Consider the following 11,296-nt stretch of genomic DNA (forward strand, 5'->3'; position numbering starts at 1 on the left):
AATAATAAATGCAAAATAATTAATTAACCTAATAATCTTTATTTATGCTCCATTCAAATTAAGGAGGTGATTTTCCTTAGTGGACATTATTGCTGAAGCATTTCAACAGCTATAGTATTTATTATGTGCAATATGAAACCCATCAGGAATGTCAAGGGCATGTTGTTGGGATCCTATGCAATGCATACCACATGTTAAGATAGTATGCTCTATAAATGGTCTGAATGAGCATACTGAACCCACTGGGTATTTGTTGATTGCATGTCTGTGGTTGATTCACTGCGAGCATTGAGAATGGATGGCTGAAATGTCTGCTCTTGCTCTATTAAAACTAGTTGCTCCTTTTTGATTTTGTCTAGTTTTTTTTTTTTTTTATCAGAGTGCGAACCACTTACAGCTTCATCTTCACATTTTTGGTTCTTACGCACATACGCGGAGTTTGTGGGGGGGCAGGAGGAGCACTGCCCCCCCTGGTGGAAACGGGTAATTGCATTGTTTCAAAAATTAGTGAAACACGTCTGGCATGACCAGATATTTAAAAAATAATTTAAATAACACAAAACAATAATATAAGGAACGGGCTGCGGCTGATGATGGGAGCAGCCAGGTTTTCTTCTCTTGTGATCCTTCACATCGAAAGCGACATTACGGCCAACCTGACGAGGCAGGACGCAAAAAACGAAAAATTACTGTTGCACTAGTCTGGACATCTTGCCGTGTCAACGTTGCAATAAAGGTTGCCTAAATGGCATGTATGGAAATGTCCTGTCAGCTTACTAATTGATTTTGCGTTGTGTGTAGATTTGGACTTTTTATTTTTACTTTGTTTAAACAGCAAAGTGGAGAGGCCTCGTTCACCTGTTTGGAACTGGCTGGTGAATGTGACGTGCGTAAGCCTGGCTAGATACACCATGACTCTTTTTGTGCATCTAGGCCTACTGATCGCTGTGGATTACTTTTTTTTCCATGTCATTGGGTTTACAGCAAAATCTGAATATTTTTTTCTTAACACGTCTTAACGTAATGGCGTGATTGCGCTTTGTTAATGCGTTTAGAGAGGCATCAGACAGTAGGTGAACACTTAATTTGATTCCTGGAGTTCTCGCCATGATTTAGGTCTGCCCTGCACTCAATAGCCTACAGTTTGGAGTTTACTTACTTTACCTATTCGAATTTGAGTTTTCAATGACTCGTTCTCCTTAAGCTAAGCGTAACGAACCGATGCATCTTGTTATTTAAAACTCCACTCTGCTAGGTGGCTATAGGCTATATAGTTCGTTAATAGCAAACAGAAATGTCAAGATGGCAACAGGTCATTATATTCTTTAATTGACAAAGTATGATTGTACAAAATATTCAATCAATTTGGCGCAAATGAGGCAGCAACCAGACTCTATATGGGCTGAGCCCTGAATGTTTTCAACTGCTATAGGAGACACTCCTGTCTATTGAGTTTCAAGACAGCCTTGCTGCATTGGATTTCATAAGGATGAATTGTTAAATTGTTACAATGTAATTATATATATCTTTATTTAGCATTTTTGTTTTCTCCTTATTTGTGCTCATGCTGTGTTCACCAAGTGGTAGGCTAGGTCTCAGCTGCTACAATTTTTTTTTTTTTGTCTGCCCTCCCCTGGCTTGAATGTCAAACTCTGCCTATGCTTACGCACGTGGACTTAGAAACTATCATCTGAGCGCAACAATACTTCTCTGCATTCTGAATGAACATGCAACAGAATAAACAAATGTGACCAACCACATTTCAGTAAAACAATATGTGGCCAGGAAACATGGCAATCATGGACATTAGTTGATTGCTAATGAACCACAAATTTGTTGGGCAATGGGTTCCTGGATGAAATGGCCTAAATAAGCTATTGGAACAAGATTTGGCGAACACTTAATTGAGCGCTCAGTATCAGAAGAAAGAACATATTTCACTCATCAGGCTCTGCCATGAGCAACAGGAAGCTGATTACAAAAGGCATATTTTCAATTAATAAAAAATACTCTTTACTGAGCTATACCATTCTGATGAGTTTTTTTTCCGGGCTAGAGATTTTTAACACCAGACTCTTTCTTAAGCAGTGAAGAATGTTCCATCCCAAGCAAATAAATGAGAATTCTGACTCAGCCACTAGTCAACTTGCCTGCACAAGAGGATGCTCCAAACTCCACAGAGACTCCTAGACAAAGTCATTTAAAAGCTGCTAATTTCTGGGTCTTTCCACTTGCTCTGCTCAGCAGAGAACACAGGCAGGTTATTTTTCCTCTATGCTGGTCACACCCATAACCCAGAAAAAAATGATGAATGTCTCTATGTCTGTTCATACAGTGTGTACATTTCGATCTCTAGGTATTTTTAGTTCTGCAATAATATCCCGTTCACTGTAATAAGGGAGAAATAAGGAACCATAACAGCACATGAGAGAGAGAGGGATGAGGTTCATGATTCAGACCTCAGCATCTAGGGCAAGTTTCCTCACTGATTTCCTCTAACACGAACATTTCCCCAAGCTGATTATGTGTTTTTGAAAAGTAAACCTAAGGACTATGGTTGTGTGTGTGTGTGTGTGTGTGTGTGGTATTCAGAGTACATAGCAGGCCTTTTCCTGCAGGATATTTGGAGGCTCTAGTCTTCTGTGTTTGCATTTATGCTGTGCCCTTGGGGCCCATTGCCTCTATTACACTACTCAGTAATGATGAGCAAGATTAAAGATTAAAGCCATAACCCTTCTCTCCTCCTCCTCCTCTTCTGCTTTCACTCTCTTTCTTTACCACTCTCTCTCTCTCTCTCTCTCTTTCTCTCTCTCATGTACACACACACACACATACTTGCACACACAGCCTTGGTTACACTGCAGTGGCTTGATACTGTACATAATTGGCCAGAATCCTCACTGCTGAATAATAACATCTGTGCACAGCCCTCAATTTTCGGTTAAACGTTTATGCTGGAGACTTGACTGTGGAGGCAAAGCTCTTTGAGAATATTTTCACTTAGATTCGCTGTTTATTTGCTTCAATAGCGCTCAAATCAGACTTCCTCTAAACAGCTTGTTTTTATGCTAACGAGAGGCAGCCTGTTTCCTGATGAGTTTACTTCACAAGAAAAGTTGGCTTTCGGTTTGCACAACAACTGAAATAAAAATGTGAAAATATAAACAGCTATTGCTATTTATACTGTATACACCAATAACTACACTAGCTCTACAGTACAGTAATACATTTATGACAAAGTGGAGGTCTTTCAGTGTCCAAATGGGATGAATGTTGTTATCATGAATCACCTTTAAAAAATGTCAACGGGGCTATGAAAAATCTTTGCACTGCTCCGATGAATTCACCGGATACTCCATTTTATTATTCTCAATTAAAACCTGTCCACCAAAGCATTAGTCACCTCAGTCCTCATAATTCATACTAATTAGGGGGAGCCGTCATTGCATCTTTCTGGAAGAGGATATTTCAATATCCCATTAAACGATGCAGCGATATGTCGGTGATTGACATTCTGTGAAACTTAGGGAAGTAATTACATTTCATGCTTCAGTGTGTTCTGCCACCTTATAATTTCATTTTTCAAGATGTCCTCTCTGCTATGCAGCCGAGTCTATGCTCACAAAGTAAAGACTCTGGCTGAGATTTCACTGAATGTACCAGAGAGAGGGTTGTAGGCTACATAAAAAAAAAAAAACAGATGATTAGATGCATTTCGGAATATTTATCAACCTAATTATTGTGATGATAGAGCCTGTCTTGACAAAAAAGGCTTCTTGATGGTGTGTTGATGAACTCTGGTGAATAAAACTGTCTCCCCTAGTTATGTCAGTTGTTTACCATGAAGCACAGAGCAAAAGCTTTATTAATTATTCATTTAACATGAGCTTATGCTGGCTTTAAGGTAGGCATAACACTCATGGATATTAACAACATTTGCCAAACAACATGTCACACATAATTGTCTCTGAACTTTTGTGTGTGCATGCTTGTCAGACATCAAAGCTCAGATTCAGCAAATGAATTAACAGGATCCATAAAATATTTCAGCACAATTAGCTGATGAGCGATCAGATTTTTAATATGCTCTGAAACTGTTTAATCTCTTTTGCACTGCAATCACAGTTTTACATTAGGCTTGTGGTGATAATATGCTACTGTAAGGGAACAGTTAAAGATATGCCCCACAGTCTAATAAAATACAGTGGTTATGCTGATGGAGGGTGCAAAATTGCAAACAATATCCAATTTTCCTAGCAGAGATTTGCAATTCCTTTCATAGTCTGTTTAATAGATCATTGGAGTTTCTATTTGCAATCAATTACATTGTCACAATATGCCTTCCTTTGGTGCTTGATTTCTGCTCAACGCTGAACGAATTTTCTCTCAAACAGAGCTGAATCGTTCCCAACTCACGCTTTAACCCCTTCAGACCCCAATTATGTTCCAAGGTGAAAAATATGTTCCAAGGTGAAAAATATAATAATGTTTTTTTCCCCATCCTTAAAGCAACACCAAAGAGTTTTTTGTACCTTAAAATAATGTTTCCAAAATCGTTTCAGTGGTTCATCAACTCGTAACAGGGTGAACGGCACTTTCTGCATTCGCTTCACGGCCCTCTATCGGCTATAACCGCACTATGTAAGTTTGCCGGATCGGGTAGCGGATCTGTAGTTTGATGGAATGAGACATGAGAAACTACAAAATTGACTTGCATCTGATGTCGCAATACATCGTACTTTCTTAAAATCATGCAACATATTCTACCTTGTCTGTGGACATTGTTATTTGCAGAGCTGGTGCTGGATAAACAAATAGTGCGTGCGACAGAGGAAAAGTTCTTTGGTGTTGCTTTAATGCAACCATAAATGAGAATCAATAAAAAAAATGTTTTTATCAAAACCTTTTAATTGTTATTTTTTTTTGTCCATTTTAATGGACATCCAGTCCAAACAGTTGTTAAAATACCAACATCATATGACAACATCATACCTATTTTTTGTCTTATAATTCACATTGACATCACATGGAACATGAACTTGAACAGTTCAAATGATGTTTTTTTGTAAGGTCCAAAGAGTTTTAAAATATAACATCATTTTTTTTTTTTTTTTTTTTGCAGGTCAAAAAAGTAATGTGCCGGATTGTGTCCACACAATAGACCTGTGGTGCTAGTGCTAAATGTTTTTTTTTTTTGCAGGTCAAAAAAGTAATGTGCCGGATTGTGTCCACACAATAGACCTGTGGTGCTAGTGCTAAATGTTTTTTTTTTTTTGCAGGTCAAAAAAGTAATGTGCCGGATTGTGTCCACACAATAGACCTGTGGTGCTAGTGCTAAATGTTTAGCAGTTTTCGATACACACAGTTTGCATTGTTTTTTGCAATTATGCACTCATTTTACTTAGAGTGCATTCTTAAATTGCCACTCCAAATGCACACTCTGAAACTTTTAACCGTTCGTAAATTCGGAGCGTGGGTCGGATTATTTGTTTATTCAGAGTGTCACAATCTCGGAGCTTTCAGTGCGTACTCTGGGCACTCCAGCTGAAGGGATGGAGTGGCAGAGCATGACATCACACAGTAGGCTGAGAGACTGTTATACCAGAGAGGGTTGAAGCTAGCCTAGAAATCTAGACACACCCTAGCGGCAGCAAATAATGTGGATCTGGTTCGTCAGGCTAGGTTGAAGTGGACCTAAACACTGTTTCACAAGTGCTGTAGTGGTGTCCATATTGTAGGCCTAAACCAAACTGTTTGTAACCCAAAATAATTCACAGAGATTTAGACTGCTTGTCTTTTTCGAACTCCAGAGCGCTATTCTCAGTGTCAGACTGAATTTACAAACACACCCTAAATTTTGCGCTTGTTTTACTTACATAGTGTACTTTCGTTTTACTAAATCTTCCACACTTTTTTGCACAACAAATAGCTAAATGCTCAGAAAATATAGCTGTATAAGTCCATGATTTAGTAAAATGAGGATACTATTTAGTAAACCGGGCACACAATTTACTAAATTCTGTGCACAATCTAGTAAAATGAGAGTACGATTTAGTACAACCGACTACACATTTTAGTGAAATGAGTGCACATTCATCCAAAATAGCTGAAATAAATAAAAAATATATTTAGAATTATAGCTTGGGTCTTGAGGATGTCAGAACCTTGCCTGGTGACAATAATTAAATGAGTGTTGGCTAACATCTCCCAACACCTGGTGTCCATTGGGATGGACATTAAACTTCTGTAAACAATCCTGTACTACACTGTTATGAAATATATTCAAACTAACTTTAAATATCATCACCTGTAATGGTTAAAATTATACTAAGTGCAAATTGGTTAGGCTATCATAAATATAAATTCATATTGATGAGGGAAAAAAGATGCTTACTCCTGTTCCTATCTAGCTTCAGAGCCATGCTTGTGTTGTTTGATGTCTGAAGTGCTCTCAGAACAAGTTACAGGTCATAACTGCATTCTGATTTGGTCATCAGGATCCAATCAGTAGCAAAGCATAATTAAAATGGTGAAACCACAGATTTTCATTGGTTTAGACCCAAAAATATATCATGTCCATTCCAATGGACGTGGGGTCTGAAAGGGTTAATTTGAGCCTGTCTGTCAACCCTCCTTGTGCCACTGTGCTGGTATTCATTACTTATGCATCACACTATAACCCTCCTCTCCTACACATGTGACATTTTAACCCTTTGTGGGTAGGAGCTGTGCTTATGTAAGGATGTATATATTTCTTCGTAACCTATAAACATCTATAAACATATTTCTATTCTGCTTTGAGCTTGAAGTTTTGTACTACAGAACTACACCCAGTCACACATATTAGCATCTAAGAAAGAAAAAAAGAGTCCTTTTTCAAATCCGAACAAAATACAATCTTAACCACTTTGTCCTGCTCAAAATATCTAGCTAAGAGCTCTGCACATGAATGTTCAGAATAGATCAGAATGGTCTTTAAATGGAGGCATTTGTTTTCAGCAGTCAAGAGATGGAAAATTCAGTGGACAAAATACACACAACATAGACTATGTCTATAGTCACACTTACACACTTGCACAGTATACATAGACTATGTCTATAGTCACACTTACACACTTGCACAGTATACATGTTGCTGGGGTGACAGTCTGATTGGTGCATGGTGACAGAAACATGATTCAGTGAGCTGAGAAACTTTGCAAAGGCCTGCAGAAGAAGTCCGGCACTGTCTAAGTCCACTAATAGCAGTGGTAATGGTACTGCTGATAACCCTGTGGCATCAAAGACAGATTATTCTGTTTGATTCAGTGAGGCCACTCTCTAATGGCTGTCAGTAGCCATATTCTGATGTTTATGTACTGGCTGCTGGTGAAGGCTCATGCATATTAATGCAGTTCCTCCATGCACACATTTAGTCCAGTGCTCTAAGAGAAGAGAAAAAGACACCACCTACAACTCTGCTGCTGTTGTAGCTGACAAATCCTCCTCATTGGCTACAAAACTTTGCTAGTGCATTCCTGTTGGTGGGCTTCATCCTGAGTTTACTTTCAATTCGGGAGACGAAAGACAAAACTTCATTTGTCCACTGCCGACTACTCCCTCTATCAGACTTATATGTGCTGTTACAGTGGGTCTTGTCTTTGGAGTAACTAACCACAGCAGTTCCGATCCCACGTCGTCATGGAAATATCATCTGATAACATGGGAAATGGAACATGTGACAGGGGTGACTGTAAAATGGAGGAGTATAAACAACAGACAGAACAGGAAACAGAGGGTCAGGCCTGCTGCTTAAATGTGTCATAAATACAAGGAAGTGGCTACATGTTTACTTAACATTGATTATCTACATTTGAGAATTGGATCTTTCATTAACCCATGTGAATAAGATGTAATAAAAACAAGAAGACACTTTAAGAAACCTCTTTACTTGGCACAATCTACAAATACAAATAATGCTCATATTAACTGGCTAAATCTTGATTAAAATGTTCTTGAGATAGTGAGATATGGAAACACATTTCTGTTTGTAATTAGGGTCACGTTACCGTGTAGTGGTGGCATTAGTGCAAGGGTTAAGTTTGAGTTACATTGAAAGGTTAAGTTTAGACTTAGTTATGGTTTTGGTTATAGTTAAAGATTCATGTGTACTGTAAGGTAGCTAGTTGTTTGATAGTTTACAAACTATTTGATTACCATTTGTTAAGAATCTAAAGTTAGCTACACAGATAAAGTGTTAACAAAGATATCTGACATACTCAATACTGTCTTCTTAAATCTATTCCCTGCCCCCTTCCTCATATCTACTTTACTTAACACTATATGCAGTGAAATCTTGACTGGACATTATGACTGCAGGGAGCTCAAACACATTAACCAGGGCTGGAAAATGGTGTTGGCCCCTTGGTCGTTGTCTTTTTAATCAAATGTCAACATGACAGTAAAACCCAATGTTATCCCATATTCCCTGGAATGTAAATGTGTCCTTTACCGATATGGATGGGTTCTGGCGGGAGAAATAGTGATTTCTTAGAGTTATAAATTAAGTGAGATCTGTCCCACCTTTGACTGACACGTTGTTGAGCTTTGATTTGTAGAGAGTATTTAATTATTTCTCTAATCTGGTTGGCTATCATTTATGTCAGCTTTTCCCATTACCCGCTCTGACAGGGAAGACAGCCGAGGGTTAGTTTCATGTGCCCTTTCTGTCAGGACGGTGAATAAACAGTGAGCTGGGGTTAGTGAAAAAAAAGATCCACAAACATTGAAAGTCATATCGCTCTGGAAACACATTGTATAGTGTAATCACTTAACCAGATACTGTAGGGTGTACATATTCACCTTATTCAGCCCCGCCCATTTTTTAAAATTCCACGTTGTCTTTAAACTTCCGGTCGGCTAGCTACGTCTAGTTAGATTCATTGGGATAACACGGCAGAAGAGGATAGAGAGGCTAACTTACAGAACAGCCGCTCCAAAGCCAGAAAAAAATTTCCTAACTTCAGATAGGAAAGCTGTATAACAGAAATGTCTTAAGTCACCAAAATCCTAAATAAACGTTCCTAACTTTAGGATGACCCATAATATATGATGCCAGTCATCTCGATAGAGCTCTGCTATCTCAATGTATCGCAATGGATGTACTACTCAATCGGAAGTTCGGAGACAATGTGGGCAAAGCTAGCGTCCCCATGTTTGCGCGCGGAATGAGGTGAATAGATTTCATCATTGTGTTGTGCCTCATATAGGTTTGTCTCCACTGGAGGAGAAACCTTGAACTTGATATAGCAGTTTTGTGTCGATGGAATGCATGCCTCTGTACAGCTCTATCAGGAACAGACCTAAGTGAGGTATCATGAATCAGCTTGCTTGTTATCTTATGCGTCATTATTGCAACATTGTTAATATCAGCATTCTATAGTCTCCCAACCCCCTGTGTGAATGTGGCACAGGAGCTGCCACAACTGCTTGTGTGTCATGTTCAGCTCAGAAAAGAGAGGGGGGAGAAGAGAGAGGGGGGGAAGGAGAAGGAGAGAGAGAGAGAGAGAGAGAGGGGGGAGGGAGGAAGAAAGATGGAGAGAGAGAAAGGGAGTGAGAAAAAGAGAGAGAGGGAGGGAGAAAGAGAGTTAGAGGGAGAGGGGGAGAGAGAGAGAGAGGGAGAGTGAGAGAGAGAAAGGGCCCAGGGAAGGTGGCCAACCCAGAGAGAAAAGAAACAGAGGAACGCCTGGCACGAGGCCAACATTCTGCCAGGCCCTCCCTTTCAACGGCCATTTCCTCTAGTGCACACACAGGCCTAGATATAGTCAGCTCTGCCCACGACCAGACCCCAAGTCTTTTATTGCCTTGTTCCCCCATTGTTTACCAAGTTTGGGTTCTGTGTTGTCTTAACCGCTGACATTGAAAAAGTGGCCGTGTCAGTCAATTACCTTCCTTGGTTGCACTGCTATTGTTGGCCAAAGTAGATGATGTGAATATTAACTCTGACACAAGCCAGATTCATAGAATTCACCACTGGGCCATGCAATCTGGATCTGCGATAATAGCTACTCCTCTGTTTTGTGAATATGGATCTACCATGCAGCTCACATATGGTGCAAAGCTGGAAGCTAACCCACAATAGTGTGCGCACTTGCACCTCAAAGGAAGAAAAAAAAGGCTCCCACCACATTAAACATAAATCATCTTTCCTCTGTCCCAGTTACTATTTCTCTGCACAAAAATAATCATACAAGGAACTCTGGAGTCTCTTATTTTCTCAACAGGCCTATTTTGTGGTCAGCGTGTAACTACGTATTTGTATGTTGCTATTCTCGAATGTTAGCGAGTGTGTGTCCAAACGCCTGGAGTTTTTTTTCTGCTCGGTGTGTGTAACAGTGAAACTCAATCAGCACAGTCATGCTTCTGCTGCCCTACTGTTTATTGTTAATCCCTCCGTTCTCACCGTGGGAGAAAGGGCTTCAAGTTATTTTGCAGTGATAGTATAAGGTTCAGCAGAGGAAAAAGAAAGGGGCAAGGAGGAGAACAAAGCCAAGAGAAAGATCCTTCACTCACAAACACTCTTCTACTCTTTCTCTCTCTCCCTCTCTTGCTCACTCTCTCTCAGTCTCTCTGTTTCTGCAGATGCTCAATTTACTCCCAAGCCCAGTTTAGGTTATTGGGAGTGATAACAACACAGAGGAGGGAGCTTTCTCTAGTCACACACAGACACATGTTTCTCCCGGCCCTGACATAATTGCCATTCTTTCTGCCGTGTCTATCTGGGCAACATCAATCTGAGTAGCAGGGCCTGTCAGAACTGTCTGAGGCTCGGCGCGGCCCAGAGCCCGGGTAGAGAGATCCTCGCACAGGGCTCTGTGAAGTGGTGGAGCTAACCACCAGCTCGAGCACTGGGGATAAGAGAGAGAGAGAGAGGAGATCGTACCACTGGGTGATGGAGGAGACCCCGTCCACCTCTTTACATGGCGTGCCAGGACGAGAGCTTTTTTGGGGTAAAAAATACCAGCCTGCAAAAGCCCCACAAATGCACAGCGTGCAATGATGACAGATGGATTACATTTCTTTTGTAGGCTACTACATTCTGTTACTATGAATATGTTGGGGAATGCACTAAAAAGCAATGTTGAAACAACTAGCGTCACACAGCATGTATGTTATTTTTGTTCAGTAGACTTTAATCAACTATGATTTCTGTTTATGCAAATCAAGAATATATTTGACATATCAACAGTATTTTCCAATTCTTTGCCGAAGCAAAAAAGCATGAAATCCCACAAACAACCAAATTTATGTTTTGAAA

Source organism: Alosa alosa, chromosome 14, assembly GCF_017589495.1.
Source record: "Alosa alosa isolate M-15738 ecotype Scorff River chromosome 14, AALO_Geno_1.1, whole genome shotgun sequence".
NCBI classification, from domain to species: Eukaryota; Metazoa; Chordata; class Actinopteri; order Clupeiformes; family Clupeidae; genus Alosa; species Alosa alosa.